Genomic DNA, 17,930 nt, shown 5'->3' on the forward strand with positions numbered 1-17,930 from the left:
ATGGTGAGTACTTTGGTACATTCCAGATTGGCTACTGGTGTACCCTTATAAGTCTCTAGTATAGGATACTGAAGTTCCCAGGGCATAGGTACACCAGGGGTCTCCCATGGGCTGAAGCATATATTATGCCACCCATGAGAGACCACTCAAATTGTGACTACAGGCCTGCCATTGCAACCTGTGTAAGCTGGTGCTATCACCACTTACGACAGATATGTTTCCTTATATCTGAAAGACCCGGTGGCAGCAATCTTCTCTGAAACAGGACACCTAAAGGGACTACTCACACCTCTTGCGCCACAAAAATCAATGGCCTTAAAAATGCAAGGGGTACAACAATCAAAATCCTATGTAACTGTACCAATTATAGAGCCTATATAAAGTGTAACAAAAACGGATCAAAAGAAAGCAGATCGAACAGATGGGGAAACTCTAGCAAAGACTCCCCAAGGCAAAAGTAATACAATAAAATCACAGTGCAGGCAATGATACACTCTATTGACACTCATAAGAATGACCCTGAACTCTCTAAACAAATAGTCATAGATCTGATGACGGAATCCACGGAACAAAAATGCAACAACATGGCAAATTAGAGATGGTACCAAAGATCAAAACAGTGGATCACCTTCATTCAACCGCAAATAAAGAAAGACTGGTTGAGCATAACCAATGCTACGACCTCTCTTTAACTCCTTAAGTCACCAAGGGTTCGAAGGAGGACGAATTGCAAGCTTCATGGTTGCACTCTACACTGATAACGGACAATGTTGACCTCATAAAAGCTTTGGAGACAAAAACGATAAATCAGACAAACTTGGCAACCATCTCCGCAATCCCACAAGTAGAAATTATAAATCGATCTTATAAACCGAATCAAGTCTCCACAACTGGTATTGCACTAAATCAGTACCTCCTTTCAATCATAGAAATACCAAGTCACTCTTCTTCCCAAATTGCAATGGACTTAAAGAACAGTACAACATACGGTCCAGCATTTACTCCAAGGCAGGATCAATTTGATATACAATTGGGAAAGGTCCAAGTACTTCCCCATTGGATCTGGATAATTCTAAAATAGGAAATGAAATCTATAAATTTAAAAAATTCATTAATCAAATCGATACGGATAACTTATCCTCTCTACTTTCGTCGTTATTAAGCATTCTACAAACGTCGATTTCTGTATTACACATGCAATCGGATAAAGTAGATCTGCAGATTGATCTCATGAATATTATGGCAACACATGTTTCCAGCATTAACACCAAAATAGACATCCTCACCAAACAGCTGGTGAAAGTCCAAACACCTAAAAGCATGGATATACAATGCAATTGCAAATGCGATCAAATAGACAAACTTAGCACTTTTCCATCAATATTAACAAATATACTGAAAGAAATAAGGAAGATGATAAACCACCCTCAATACAAATCCCAGACGAATATATACAAGAACAGCAGCAGGTAGTAGACAACTTAATGAAAAAGGAAACCTATGAACAACAAGGAGGCCAATTGAATGTGACCGATTGTGCAAGTGTAAAGGAACTTTAAAACAACGAATCAAAGACGCATTCAACATTGAATGACCCACAACCACTCATTTTATATACAAACACTTCATTTACTCAAGTATTAACAAAAAGGCAAAAAATGCGCTAGAAAGGTAAGAGCCAATACAAATGTTTCAATGCAAAAAGACCTAGATGGCAAGAAAGTCTATGCAGTGTTCAATGCAACACAAAAAAAGAAACCCCTTCCAGAAAAAAAAGGTCACAGAACAAAAATCTACATCCCAGGAAAAATCAGCAGACAGAACATTGCGGCCTCCAACAAATAAGTTAGATAACAAAGTCCCCGTAAATAGGGAAAAAAAATCGAAGGCAAGACAGAAGGATAAAGAGAACCAAACACCTCCCAAAAAAGTTCTATCCCTAAAAAAAACTGATGCAAATAACAAAATCAACAAAGAGGAAGTCCTTCTGGACACTTCGCAAACGGAGGCATTCATTTCGGACAATCAAAATGCAGAGCATGACACATCATTAGAGGATATTACAGGACAAGATTTTACTAGACGATCCGAGGTACCGTCTGCTAACCTCTTGGAACAGAATCTGCTGGTAGCAGTGGCTTCTACAATTATTAACCCCAATAACATAAAAACACACAAACGTATAATAACTTCTAGGGTGGACAAAACAATTACGATCACATGTCCCCTATTAGAAAATAATATGGAGCATAAACCTCATGGTACAAGAAACATCACTCAGCATCCCAATAATTGAAAAAACATAAGAACTAATGCTGCTCATCGGGCAGGTCAAATAAAAAATAAAAGTCCAATGCAGGATTATATAATTGATGCACCATCTGAGGTAAAAGACACCAATGATCAATGGCAAATCACACTAATTCTGCTATATAGTTCAAGAAGTAAGCAAGACATTCTAAACGGGGGTAATATTTTTTGAGGCTGCTAACTGAAATACAATCATTATGTTTTATTGAAACAACTGATTTAATATCGGTGAAGTTTCTGCCAAACACACAACCCCATCAGTCAGAAATAACTAACATCATGGAAATCAGAAAAAATAGTGAGTCAAATCCTAAACGCCAAAGATCAATTTGAATCATGGGGTATATCAATAATAAAACCAATCCCGCAGCGTTACCAAGCACCATTGGCACATGGGGAAATCAAGGATAGGACTCACATCCCAGTATATTCAATTTTGCAAAACGCCCGAGGACCAACGGGTATCGATACAGCACCACCAACAAAAAGAAGATATCGCCAAGGGCACTGCTCACCGTTAACAACAAAAATTTTTAATATGCATTGACCAATTTGTGAACCAGTATGTGCCTTGCAAAATGCCAAATTGAATATATACTCTTGGAATATTGCCGGTGCAAAAGCTAAGCTCGCAGATAGGACTAGAACAGAAACTTGGGTTTCATACGACATTATCGCGCTGCAAGAAACAGGGTTGATAGGCTCTTTCCAATTGCTGGGTTTGACATTGCATCAGGTGGATGCTGTAAAAAGGAATCGCTTTGGAAGACCAAAAGGTGGATTATCAGTCTATATATCAAATCACCTCAAGGTTGAGTCAGAACAGATGATGACTACATCCACAAGTATTCAGATAATCAGACTCGACTTTGGCAGAGATCATTGGATAACTTCGCTAATCCTTTTCTATGTTTATGCTCATCCAAATGCCCAAGAAAAAACAATAACATTTAAAAAGTTACTACATGAGATATCTGAAGTAAGATGTAACACCCCGAATTGGGATATTGTGATTACAGGTGATTTTAATACCCATCTCATTTACACGCCGGCGTACGATGACCAGCTAGTAGTAGAAAATGAAATTTGGTCCGTAAACCAACAAACAGCCCATCCCTAGAGGAAACCCACCAAAGTAGGCAAGGATATGGTTACCTTTCTAGAATATTTCGGTTTGAGAGTAATTAGTGGGAGAACACCGGACGACAATCCTCCAAATTTTACTTACTATGGATCGCTGACTGGGGCCTTAATTGACTATACTATCCTTTCTATGCCATTAACACAGCAACTAAGTATGCACAACGGATAGTGATCACACAATCCAACATATAGCCATAAATATTCATCCAGACAGATACCAGTCTGCTCCAACAATCGATGAGGGAAGTGCACTAACTACTTATAAACGATTAAATTGGTCAACACATCGACTTCAAGAACTCGCTGGCAAAGCTAAAACAGTCATGGAGAATAGTATAAAGTCATCCCTTACAGTATTAAATGCCTGGATCAAATTTGTGACCGAAATGACGAACCATAAGCCAAATTTAAAATCAGGAAGGCACAAAAGTTACTTACATCCATCACTACAGAGAATAAAAGAATTGAAAAAAGAACTGAGAAGAGAAATAAGGAAGGTAAAAAAAGCGAGGTTACCATCCAGTCGCATGGGACACGTTAAAACAACTTAAGAAGGAATTTAAGAAACATGTCTGGCAGGAAAAAAGAAAAATGACTGACGTATTTTGGGCAAAGTTGCTCTACAATTGTAAACCATCAAATACCAAGGCGTTTTGGGTAACAATAAATGGCTTACACAAGGTAAATTCAGTAACAGTGTCTTCAAACGTTACGGAACAAGACTGAGTAGTTTATCTTCCAAAACTCTTTACTGATGAAGACCACCTACAAGTAAGAAAAACTAACAAAGTCATTGAGACTGAGTGTAGGAGAGTGGAATCTGACTAATGGTTGCCCCCAACTTTTTGCCTGGTATTTAAGTGGTTTTTGACTAGTCTGGCTGGGATCCTGCTATCCAGGACCCCAGCCTATCTGCTTTCTCCCTAAAACTGTTGTAAGTACTCTAGGTACAAACATAATTGGATGCTGGGCATGCCCTACCAGTCCCTTGTAGATGGTACCCTAGGTGCCCAGGGCATGGGTCCCCCAGTAGGCCTACCAGGGCTGCAGCACTTATTGTGCCACCCTGGGACAGCCACCCAAACTGACACCACCAGGCCACTACTGTAGCCTGGGTAAGGTGGTGCTAGCACCCCTTACAGGGATGTAGGTACCCTATGTCCCACACCATACAACACATATACTCTCGTAGGTCACCCCTATGGCAGGCCCTGGTAATCCTACAGGGCTGGGTGCTGAGGTATGTGTGAGGGGGACCCCTACGCGAGTAGGACCCCTCTGCAACCTTCGTAAAATCGTTACTGGGTTGTTTGTAGTGTAGCCATACCATATACTCTTAACCGCATTATAAGTTATTGCGTCATCGCTGTAACTTAGGAATGGCTACACAGAACCATATCGTGTTTGGTGTCAAACATGAAGGAATCATACCCCCAGTCCAGCCATGGGCATGGGGGCACGATTCCCCCTTGCTAGGAGGGTGATATGGGAAAAGCGGTAGAATTTGGACACCAATTTAAAAGTGCACATGTACCACAAAATGGCTACTGTTCGCCACCTACACGACTCTGGCTGGCTGTTGCTGGGGAAAACCCCAGCCTCGCCATCTGGACAATAGGGCTCCTGTGGCAGGGAGGTGCCAGCACCTCCCCAGACAGGATATGTGGATTGGAACAGGGTGGGTGCACCAAATGTCCTTTCAGAGTTGCACGTAGGCAGCTGCAGAGCCCCAATTCTGCATACACCGCCTGGAACCGGTTCAGGGGCGTCCTGCCCCTCGCCCAGGCGGGAAACACACAAAGGGGAGTGGGTGTAGCCACCCTTTCCCGCCTCTACTCTGATTGGTAGGCTCTCTCTTGGACCATCCCCTAATCTTGGGGATATATGGGAATAACTTGGCCCTAGAGCCTTAGATTCGTACAGGACTTCACAGAACTGACCTTCGACGAGCTGCTGCCCAGCTGACTGAAGAAATCTCCCTTGGGATAAAGGAGTTATCCCCCTGCTTGGCAGGCACCTAAAAGACTACAAGATACCCGGTTGGAACTTCGTTGCTCTCACGACCTTCGACGCCTTCCAGCAACCTCGAGGTGGGTCTCCAGTGCATCCCAGCGTCCTGTGAGTGTGCCCAGCAAGTCTGAGCACCCTGGACCACGTGGGTGTCGAGATCCCCGCATACCCCGAGACACCGGCCACCTCTTGTCCAGCACACGACCCCGACCAGTGGGGAAGTTGTGCTTTGGCCCATTCGTGAGCCAACCTTCAAGCAGCATTTGTGCCGACTCTCAGCTCCCTGGCCCGCTCCGGTGGCCCGTGGGAGCCCTTTTACGCACTCCATTTTGCTGCCTTCCGCGGTCTCTTGTCTCTCGACTTGTGGGCCCTGACGGAGGACAATCTTCTTTTCTAAGAGTTCCCCTGGTTGCTCCAGGCCTGCTCTACGCTCCCTGCAAAGGAGAGCACCCTCAGACCACGTGGGTCTGCACCAGCAGCTGCTTTGTTCATCTTGCGTGGGTTGCGGTTGCCAATGCTTAGTGGATCCAATCGGGACACTAACACCGCAGCGACCCTCAGCCGACGTGGGACAGTCGCCCTCCAGAAGCTGGCCTTCCTTGAAGCCTCCCGGAGCCCGTGACTGCAGAGCCCAGCTGTACCTTCCACACCTGAAGCACCCGACATCCACGAGCTCCTTCCTGTGAGCTCCCTGGTCACTGTGCTGTGACCCAGACTCTGTCCCCTCTGCTTTCAGGTTCATCTTTGTCTTTTCTTCAACTTCAATCTTCACGACTTCAGCGACACTTCCAGCTAGCAGCAGTTTGGACTCCTTTTCCATAGAAAATCAGCCCGCGACCCGACACCAGAATCGACCTATGCACCCGGCTTCCCTGGGGCAGGTAACAGTGGTACTTCGGTACTCCCGTGGTGGTGGGCTCTCCAAAGCCTTAAGTCTCAAGCCTTAACTTTGTACTGTTGTTAGAAGTGTCCTTAAACCTTAAATATTCAACCGCGACATTCTCCATAGGCTAACATTGCGATCCCGACAGCAACTTCTCGCACTGCACACGCCTCCCGTGGGTCCCCTTCCTCTTAACTGTGGGTGGATTCTTAAGGGGCCAGCGATCCTGAATGCCCTAGGCGTTGCCTGTAGAATTGTCGTGGTTCTTATACCACTATTTTAGTATATGGTTTGGTCCCCCCCTGGGGCCCATTGATTTCTGTGCTATTTATTGTGTTTATAAATGCTTGTTTGAAGTGTAACTTTGCCACTAGCCACATAAAGTGACTGTGGGATTCTGTCTAGAATAAATACATATATTTTATATATATACCTGTGTGGGCTACTCTTTCATTTGGTTATTCAAGAGGTTTTTATGGTAAAACAATAAGCTTAACACTCCTTCAAGACTTAGCCTGAAGGCTGCTCTCCACAGCTACCACTAGGATAGCTTTCTTTAAAGGTTGTCTTAAACCTATCATCAATAGGAGTCGAATTGGACTGGTGCAAGGTGTCCCTATAACTAGGAACAGCATATGCCAGGCCAACTTCTCACACTGAGCCAATAATTAAGACCAAAACACAATTTGAGTCGGCACGTTCTTTAGAGGTGACATCATGCATGTTCACAAGAGTTGAAAATGTGATCAAATCAGGAAGAAGTGATAGCGCTCCAGGTCCAAATGGCATCCCACAGGCAATATTCAAACTGGACCCAAAATACTGGGCCAATCCGATAACTGTCTTGTTCAAAGAGGTGGAAAATACAGGGATGATTCCAGACAGCTGGAGGGGATCAATAATAAACCCTATTTTTAAGGGAGGAGATAAAACTAACGCATCCAACTATAGATTAATAGCTCTTATTGACTGAAGCCAAATATTATGCATCATTAATATTGGAAGATCTAATAGAGTGGTCTAATTCTAAGAACTTGATCCCACCACAACAAACGGGATTTCGGAAAGGGTATAGTACGCTAATTAATATGACAACAGTAGCATCAATTGCGGAAAAGAGCAAACGCCAAAAGAAGAAACTGCAACTCTGCTTTATAGATTTGAAAGCAGCTTTTGGCCGGGTTGATCGACCACGTCTATGGATTAAATTAAGACAGTGGGGTATTCAGTCAGTCAGTCATTCTTTATTCGATGATTAAAAAACACCATAAAAGCCCATATATACAAACGGTTAAAAATACAATTAAATCATTACCAAGACCCTGACCGCTGCTACATACATAGGTAACAAGCATTTACAATGCAACGGTCTCGGCATTGTTAAAGTTAGAGCTATTGGCATTGCTCATGACATTATTTTTGTTTATGTTTTTGTTTTTAAAACATGTTGAGAAACGGCATTGTTGTTTGCAATGTCAATAGCTTAATCAGTGTGTGTGTAGGTGGCTCTGTGTGTGGGTGCAAATGCAATAGGTCGCGCATTTGAGAGTGATTAAGCTATTGACATTGTAAATAACAATGCCGTTTCTTTAAATGTTTTAAAAACAAAAACAATCAAAAATGTCATGAGCAATGCCAATAGCTCTAACTTTACCAATGCCGAGACCATTGCATTGTAAATGCTTGTTACGTGCGTGAGCTCATTGCAGACTCACTGAGGGGCGGGAGGAGGAGGGTGTCCCACTGCTTGTATTCTCATTCCTCCCGTAAAAGATCATATTGACTTTCTTCCTCATTTTATCAATCTTCCCGTCTCCAACTTTCACAACCCTACGCTCGACTATGCTTCTTGAAAGTAAGTTCTCCCTGCCTACATCCCGTTTTCCACGCTTACCCTGTTTTGCCCTTCATTTCTGTCTCGCTATCTGCTTTCTGTCCCTACCCCTCCCTTTCCCGCGTTGGTCCCTCCCTGTCCCCTCCTTCATCTTCGGGAGCAGTAAGTTTACATGTAAAACAGTAAAATATGGCCAGAGACCTCTCTTGAACAGGCGGGAGATCCCCACCCGACAACCTTCGCTGCACTCTGTGGTGAGCGACAGAGTGCCTGGTGGGTGATTCTGTCTGCCGAGTGACCGTATCTACAGCGAACCCCTCTCTGCTGCGAGTGCCTGCTTGCGGTGAGTAGCTGTCTAGAGCGGGTGAGTGACTGTCTTCAGCGAGTGACCGTCTTGGGAGAGAGACTGTGAGATTAAGTGGGTGACTGTGTTTGGTACGCAACTGTGTTCTTGGTGAATGGCTGTCTGGCTGCACACATGCTGGGTTAACCAATGTTTCTTTGCAGTTTCTGTGAAACGGGGTCTCGTGAGTGTGTGTCTTAATTTTAAAACAGTTAATGTATTGTTTTGTTTATCGAGTAGATTTTGTGAATGATGTGTGCATCTAAATGTTTTTTATTCACTGCCAGTAAAGCTTTAGCCCGGAATGTGTATGGCTATCTGCGATGTGACTGTTCGGACGTGTTCTGCTCCTTGCAGTGAGAGGGTGGCTGCAGAGACGGTCTCTGCTTCAAGCGCGTTTCTACAGAAAGTGACTTAGTCTGCAATGAAGTCCAATATCATCAGTGAATGATTCTGTCTGCAGAGAGTAACAGTGTCTGTGGTAACAATATAGGTAGAGAGTGGCTCTACGTCCCCTGCGAGAGTCAGTCGCCAGTGGCTGAATCTGAGGTGTTGGAATGCCAGTGATGACGTGCTGCCGTGATAAGGCTGCGTGTGATCAACAGCTACAAATAGAATGAGACTGCCCCGGATGAAAGACCGCCGAGGGCGGTGTTGTCTAAGGTGAGTAGGTGTCCACAGTGAGACAGTGACTGTGGTGAGTGGCTGTCTGTAGTGACCGACCAAGCGTGTCAGCAGGGAATCATTTTATATTTGTCAGTTGACTGTGTCTGGGGTCGGTGACTGCCCTCAAGGTGCGAATGCGCCTTATCAGTGATTGTATCGACTGCGAATACGGAGGATGCAGTGTGTTAGAGTTAATCGTAATCGTAACTGTAGTGAGTGACTGCAAAGAATGGCTGTGGGCAAGGAATGACTTTGTGTCTTTTTTAAAGAGATGATGAGGGACTGTTCGTGTGCGTGGCTAGCTGCAGCGAGAGAGAAAGACGGTACTGAGTGGCACCAAGTGACTGCCTGCAGTGAACAACGCTGGTGAGAGGCTTGATCTGGAGAGGGGGGTGGGGGTGGGGGGTGGGGGAGGAAAGCAAGTGCCTATGCTCGAGTGACGTAGTCTACCATGATGAATGACAGCTAAGAGCCTTGTGTGAACCTAGGCCCAGAGATGGCCTCCGATATTGTTATGGCGAACATGCCCCCGTGTCACAAGAATGGCCGTGGGCAAGGAATGACTTTGTGTCTTTTTTAAAGAGATGATGAGGGACTGTTCGTGTGCGTGGCTAGCTGCAGCGAGAGAGAAAGACGGTACTGAGTGGCACCGAGTGACTGCCTGCAGTGAACAACGCTGGTGAGAGGCTTGATCTGGAGAGGGGGGGTGGGGGAGGAAAGCAAGTGCCTATGCTCGAGTGACGTAGTCTACCATGATGAATGACAGCTAAGAGCCTTGTGTGAACCTAGGGCCAGAGATGGCCTCCGATATTGTTATGGCGAACATGCCCCCGTGTCACAGAAATGCGTGCCAGGTGTGGCGCTCTCATACACGGCCCAGCGATGCAATGTGGCGCCTTTGGAAAGGTGGCCAAGGTTCAACGCCAGGAGTCAGCAGGTGGTGATAACAAGTAAACAGGAAAAGGGCACCGGAAGACACCACCGCCTTTCTCCGAGGCACAGCAGAAATGCCTCGGAGAAAGGGAGCGTCCTTTTCGGATTCGGGGGCGTGTTTTGCTGTTGTCTCCTCCCTGAGACTTTTCGCAAAAAACACGCCCCCCGATCCGAAAAGGACGGGGCATGATTGGAGTGACGGGACCTCTTCTCCAATGGCTGGCCAGCATTTACTAGGCCAGCCAATGGAGAACAGGGGAGAAGAGGGGCGGGTTCAAGCCCCTCTTCTCCCAAGTCATTATCTCTCGCGAGCGAGACTGCGCAAGCGCAGCCATCGCTAGCCGAGACCTAAAAAGGAGGCTAGACAAAACAATTCATTGTGATGATGACAATCCAACTTACTCTCTAGTTGCCCTCAAACGCACCGCAACTTTAATAAAATTCATGATGCAACATAATGTCAAGGGGTCAGCCGCTTTTTGCAAGAAGATTAGAGCCTCTTTAGCATGTATTAATTTAGCTTGCTTTAAAATTCCTACCAAAAATCTACGCCTAGGCATTGAATACAAGGGACATAGAAGTACAAAATGAAGGGTGTCCTGCGGAGACCTATTGTCGCAGCCGCAGGCACCCTTCTACTCAATTGGGAATATAAAACCTGGTGGGTCAGCCAATAGATAAGGTAAAAGATTGAGCCTAAAACGAGACATTAAAAATCTATCTTGTGCGTTATACATAAGATAAAGATACGGCTCCATTCCATCGGTGTTTTTTACAAGGCTATAGGCACTCACAGTACATTTGATCCCTTCAACCTCTGCTCGGTTTGTAGTTCTCTGGGCCAAAAAAGCTCTCTTAATAAACAACTTGTCTTGAGATACGATCTTTGTCGGTTTAAAAAAAAGATCCTTGCGGCCAAGGTTTTCCAAACTGGTCAGTACATATTTCAGCCATGGTATACTCATGCTTTTGTCCCTTCCCATACAGTCACTTATAATTTGTTTGCTTAAAGTAGCCGCGGGATTTGACCAGATTTTTAGCCATGCCAAGATGGGTCTAAGTTTAATCAAATCTTCTAAATATGGGCTCCCTAATTCTCTATGGGCTATTACAGCTGGGGTACTCTGCGGTATTTTCAAGATTGAGCGTAAAAAAATTTTTCCTCCCGCTGTAATTGCTGGGTGTTTACAAAACCCCATACTTCTGCACCATAGGTGGCCTTCGAACAACAAATAGAACGATAAAGGATCATTGTTTGTTCGGGGGACCATCGGCCCACCCTCCGCCCATAGCCTGAAATAGCACCATTGGAGGATATCAATTTACAGCAGCGTTCCTCCACCAGGGCCTTAAATTGTAAAGAGCCATCAAATAGTAGACCCAAATACGGGAAGGACTGTACCTTTTCTAATGTGTGGCATCCTATCTTGTAAGAGAAGCTAGTACAAGGTTTATTGCCTGCCAACATCACATATGATTTACCCAGGTTAACCGACAGGTCTAAAATTTCCATGAACTTTACGAATCTGTCTATTAGAATCTGTAGGCTCTTTGGGGTATGTGCAAGTAGGACCGCGTCATCCGCATATAAGAGTACCGGGATAGGACGCGATCCTACGCTTGGGCAATCAGTTTTTAAATTGATCAGGGACGTCTCCAGATTATTAATGTAGAGTGAGAATAAAAAGGGGGCCAGAATACAACCTTGCCTCACCCCGCTAGTACATGGGAAAGATTCAGTCAGCCCCCCGTCCATATTAAAGCGTACCATTGCAGTGGTGTCCCTGTGTAACTCCCTCAAAATGTTAATCAATCCCAAGTCTATCCCCAAATGAGTCATCATAGTCCAAAGTTTGTCCCTGTTCACGTGGTCAAATGCAGCTGCCAGGTCCATGAACCCCAGATAAATAGCTTCATTGCTGGCTTTAGTGTATTTCGCTACCAGCATATATAAATTCAAGCATTGGTCACTTGTGGATCTCCCTATTCTAAAGCCATACTGAGTGTCTGAGATAATGTTGTTCTCATCCGTCCACTCAGGCGATTAAGAATTACCCGGTCCAATATTTTAGCTGACACATCAATCAGTGAGATTGGTTGATAACATTGTGGATTGTCTCTATTCCCCTTTTTAAAAATTGGGACAATTATGACAGTAGACCAAGTTCGAGGTAAGCCCCACCTAATGGCAGCATTTATCACTCTAGTGAGTATTGGGGCCCATAGCTCGATATTGCTCAGGAACAGATCCGGTGGTGTCCCATCGGGACCAGGGGCCTTATTTTTTGTCAAACCCACAATTCCCACAATGATTTCATTTAGGGTAAAATCTACTACCTGCCCCGGGTTTGCTGTCTCCCCCTCCTCTAGTACGGATACTTTTTTATAATTATACAGACCCTTAAAATGTGTGAGCCACTGATCCGGGAGAATATTTGTCCCCATCTCGGGGGCATTACTGTCCTGGAAACAAGGTTTGTTAATTATTCTCCAGAACTCAGTAATGTCTCTCCTTTCTGCAGCCTCCCTTAAGTCAGTCCATGCTTCCTCCTGGAGAATTGCTTTCCTTCTCTTAATCGCCTTTTTATATATTAATCTACACTGAGCTACTTTTTGTTTGTCCCTTGGCCTTTTTTTAATACTACATTTAAGTTACCTTAGGGCGCGTGAAAAGTCCCTATCAAACCATCTCGGACTATTATTTTTCCTTATTGGAACACTTGATTTCAGAAGCCCGTCTACCAGGCTAGTTATTTGCCCAAATGCATCGAGTAACGGTAGCCCCTCTACTGTAGGATCAAGGGCACTCATCGATGGGAATTGGGGTATTCAAGAAACAATGCTAAGAGCAATTGAATCGCTATACACAGAAAAATGTATTCAGATTAAGGTAGGGGATGGGACCTAAATATCGAGAAAAATACCAACTTCAAGGGGTCTTAAGCAAGGGTGTGTGCTAGCGCCACATCTGTTCAACCTCTTTACAGCGGATCTATCCACCCAGCTAGATCAAGTCAATTTGCATGCTGCAAGGTTAGGTTCACTAACGATATCCCATCTATTATATGCTGAAGACATTGTGCACTGAAATCGGACTTCAAAGATTGACAAAAGAAACTGCGGCATATACAAAACTCAATAAATTGGAAATTAATATTACCAAGACAAAAATCATGCGTATTGGGAATAATCCCCACGTTAATGTAACCATAGAAGAAGTCAGTGTTTATAAATATTTAGGTTTTAATTTTGATAAAAATTTTAACTTCCGAGCACACCAACAATATGTGGTTAGGAAAAACAACGCTCTAATACATTTCTTCAGTTTACTGGCTAAAAAACTAGATGGCCCCTCTTATCAACCATTGCTTTCTGTAATCAAAGCTAAACTGCTCCCATCTCTTTACTTACGCAAGCACGGTGATGCATGGAAAGGAATCCAAAATGTTGGATAGATTACAAGTCAAAACATACAGATGGGTCGGCCCTGTAATGCCTCTTCTGTTCAAATTTGTTTGGAATTCGGATTGACACAGCAAATCATAACAAGAAGATGTCACTTCATCAAATCCATGCATAAATTACGAAACAATCAGTCTAGCCCTCTAATCAGTTCTCTATGGGAATCGGTGAATAATGATGTGAATTCAAGTTACAACAAATACTTGTCATCATCTTTACAACTAACCAATGTGGGTGACTTATGGGACTTGAATCTGTTGCATACCACTTTTTGCCAAGCCATGAACAAAACTGCAAAAATACATTCGCTAGTTGAGGACAAAAGCATATTCTCACAGCGCTCCCATGCCTGGATGACAATTCAAACCTATGTCACATTGCAACCGGCAACTTATCTACACCTAACATACCCAGGCCCTCGTCAGCAGCAGGTTGGACTACGGAAACACCCTCTACGCAGGAGCCTCGGCCAAACTCCTGAGACTGCTCCAACGCATCCAGAACGCCTCTGCACGCCTGATCCTCGACATCCCTTGCCGCAGCCACATCACACCCCACCTGAGACACCTGCAGTGGCTCCCCGTCAACAAGAGGATAACCTTCAAGCTCCTCACCCATGCACACAAGGCACTCCACAACACCGGACCAACTTACCTCAACTGACGACTCCGCTTCTACACCCCCACCCACTAGCTCCGCTCCGCCGACCTCGCCCTCGCCACAGTCCCCCGCTTCCGAAGAGCGACCTCCTGCGGCAGATCGTTCTCCCACCTCGCCGCCAAGACCTGGAGCACCCTCCCCATCCACCTACGGCAGACCCAAGACCTGCTGACCTTCAGAAGACTCCTCAAGACCTGGCTTTTCGAGCAGTAGCAGCATTCCCCACCCCACCCCAGCGCCTTGAGACCCTCACGGGTAAGTAGTGCACTTTACAAATGATATGATTTGATTGATAGAGTGTACTTTAAGAAAAAACTATTGGCCATGCGTTTAGGTGAACTGCCGTCTCTGTCAGACAAACCAGCATGGAGATAAGGACCAAAAACGTGCAGACTATGTGATGCCCCAAATGAGGATTTTGTGCACTTGGTCACCATATGTCTCAAATTGAATAATGTACTCCGCACACTTATTTAATGAGAGAAGGATACGTACGTGCAGAACAGCCATCATGAGAAGTCTGGCCCCTACAGATCCTCAGCTAAACTGCAAGCTTCTGAAATTTGTACAAATTCACGATAAAGCAGTTAAGCAGAATTATAAGCTGCATACCATAATATGAGGAATTTGCCTCCAGTGAGTACACAACATTTATATGCCGTTAAAACAGTATTAAGATGTTGACAATAAGAGTTGTGGAATTTTATATTGAGGTCCACGCCACTTTATAGCAACGCTGAAGAGTATCCATATTAATGACTGAATACATTTTACAATGATATTGTTTTTCATGAGACAAAACGATTTTCCTGAGCTGTAGCATTCATGTTACTAAGATAACTGATAATTTTAAAACGGATTGCTTTTATATGTATATTGTGATGGTTTTTATTAACTAATAACAATAAACTCTTATCTTATATCTGAGGTCACTGCACTTAAAACCTATAAGTCACCCCTAAGGCAGGCCTTTCAACCCTGAAGGCAGGGTGTTCAGTTCTAAGTGTGAGGGGGCCCCCTGCATGAGCAGGACACCCCTACAATCCGCAGAGTCCATTCTCCCAGGTTTTAAGTGCATCAGCCATTGAGACATATAGAGTGGCCATGCATCAATACTTGATGAGCATCTCTAAACAGACTGTAACAAACCATGTCATGTCACTGTAAAGCTCCTCCGTGAGGCCCTTATTGCTCCCGGTACCAGTCTTCTGGACCAGGACAGCAAACTATGGCTGCTGCCGACCAGAGACCCGATTCTGCCCTCCTGCTGTTGAGCCAGGCTCAAGTAGAGGAAGGCAGGACAATAGGTGCACTATCACACCTATTGTCCACCTCCCTAACAGGACTTAGTGTACTGGGACAAGGTAGTGGCGCTTGCTAGCACCACTCAGTCTACTTGAAGGGCGCATTTGGTACCCTCCTTGCATACTCTATTTCAAACCAGTCAGAGAGCCGCTGGCGCGAAACTGGACAAGGGACATGAGAGTATTCCCCCCCCACTGTCCAGCCCCTCATCTGGGAGGGACCCCTGAATCGTTCCAACCCTTTCCTTAGAGTATTTACCTGTAGTGGGTCCCTAGATTCGTAGCAGGACAAGATTCAGGTCACATACCACTTCAACCGTCTGGGAACTCTGGACCTCACTGGACTTCACGTTAGGAACCAAGACTGCAACTGGGAAGACTCCTGCTGCTCCTGGTCACATCGTCCTGCAATTCTGCTGCAACGCCTGTGCTCCATACAGGTTCTTCACATGACATATGGACTTCCAGGACACCCAAAAGAATCTTCCTTGAAGTGAAGGAGTCAGTCCCCTGCATCTGCAAACAGCGCAACGCAGCTGACAGGTTTTCTGATCCTGGGCTCCCACGGACTCCGGAAGGCTCAGCAACACAGTTGGTGGTTGTGCAGCTCCCGCGATGAATGCACTGTCTTCTCACCAAGTTTGAGGCCAGTATCCCTCGTCGGAACTGTTGGAACAGAACGCCTGTGCACCGCGTCGACTTATCGTTGCCAGGGCATGTTGACTCACTCCTCCAGAGATCTGTGGGCTCCAAGAAGCTACAGCCTCAATCATCTCCTGCAGCCAAGATCTTCGCCTGCATCACATCCTTTGCACCGTGGGCCTTAATCCCTTGGTGAGCTGCTGGAGGTCCACTTGCGACTCCTGTGCCTCTGGCCTGTGGGTCCTCTTGAGGGTCTTCGACTCCAGTGGGCTCCCCTGCTTGCTCAGGGCCTGCTCTGACTTACCTGCTTGTGGTGAGTGTGAGAAAGTGCCATCTTTCTTGCATGGTATGCCCCCACTTTTTGCTGAATTGCTGATGTACTTTGACTGAGTGTGCCCTGGGCTCCTACCAATCAGGTGCCCAGGGCCTGTGTTCCTTCCCTAAAACTGCATTGAAGCCTAAACCCAATTGGAATCTCTGGTCACATGTCAGCCCCTGGTAAATGGTATCCAAGGTACCCAGGGCCCTGTGACCAGAGAAGGCCCCTAAGGGCTGCAGCACTTATTGTGCCACTATTAGAGGCTCTGTACCCTGACACACACGCACACACTGCCATTGCAGGCTGAGTGTCTTTCTGCAGAACAAAACAGTCGACATGGCACACATCCCTGTGTGCCATGCCCACAAACACACTGCCCTGGCATACCTCAGTCACCCCTCTAGCTGGGTGCCCTATGCCAGCGGTGTGGGTACAGGTGCATGAGCCCTGTACCCCTACAGTAGCCAGGTCCATTCCTGGGCACTGTAAGTGCAGTGCTGCCATTAAGATTATATGGTGCTGGGAGATAGTCATCACGAACTCCACAGCACCATGATGGCTGCACTGAAGACTGAGAAGTTTGGTATCAAACTTCTCAGCACATTAAACCCACACTGATGCCAGTGTGGGATTTAATGTAAAATGCACGACAGAGGGCATCTTAGAGATGCCCCCTGAAACTAACCAACAGCCAACTTCCTGACTGAGAGGCTGCCTAGGCTGCCACCCAGCAGACATGTTGCTGGAACTCTGGGTAGAGAACCATCTGCTCTCGTGGGTCTGCAACAATGCACATCCTGGGCGAGGTGCTAGGTCTCCTCCCCCAGGATGGGCAGGGGAAGTTTCAAAGGCATGCTGCCTTTGTGAGCTTCTCCAGGCAACTTGCTGTACTCACAGCAACTGGCCCACACCGGTTCTGACCCCCACTCTGGCGGGAAAACCCAAGTGAGGAAAGGGGGAGTTCCAGACTCTGCCAACCCCACCCCGCAGGTGGGGTAGGCGAGGTGAAGCACAACTCCGGGCTCTCGCCATCTTGAGGATGAGGAGCCCTACCCAATCAGGACTAGGCTCCTGCCCCCCTCCCACTGGAGAGTGGCAGGATAGGGGGTGTACCCACCCCAGGGAAGGGACCCATTGGTCCCTGACCTTTCCCTACCTGTAAACGCCCCTAAATGTAGTATTTAGGGGCACCCTGAACCTTCCTTCCTCAGATCCTGATTCCGAAACAAGAAGAACAAGAAAAAAGAAGACCTGCCGTGCAGCTGCTAACAAGAGGACAACACCAACTGACTTGGCCCCAGCCCTACCGGCCTGTCGACCCTCGAACCTGCTCCTGCTAAACCCCGGCATCTCCAGTGGTCAGCAACCTCGAAAATCCCAGAGGACCTGACTGCCTTGCTCCTCTAAAAGACTGGGACTCC

The 17,930-nt window shown here is 45.8% G+C and overlaps 1 protein-coding gene across 2 annotated transcripts in view; it reads left to right on the plus strand.

The window, feature by feature from the left end:
- The window catches only part of ADIPOR1 (adiponectin receptor 1), a 253,445-nt gene that overhangs the window by 183,503 nt on the left and 52,012 nt on the right, over positions 1–17,930 (plus strand). The window lies entirely within an intron of this gene.

The sequence above is a fragment of the Triturus cristatus genome, chromosome 1_2 (assembly GCF_964204655.1).
Source record: "Triturus cristatus chromosome 1_2, aTriCri1.1, whole genome shotgun sequence".
In the NCBI taxonomy this organism is placed as follows: Eukaryota; Metazoa; Chordata; class Amphibia; order Caudata; family Salamandridae; genus Triturus; species Triturus cristatus.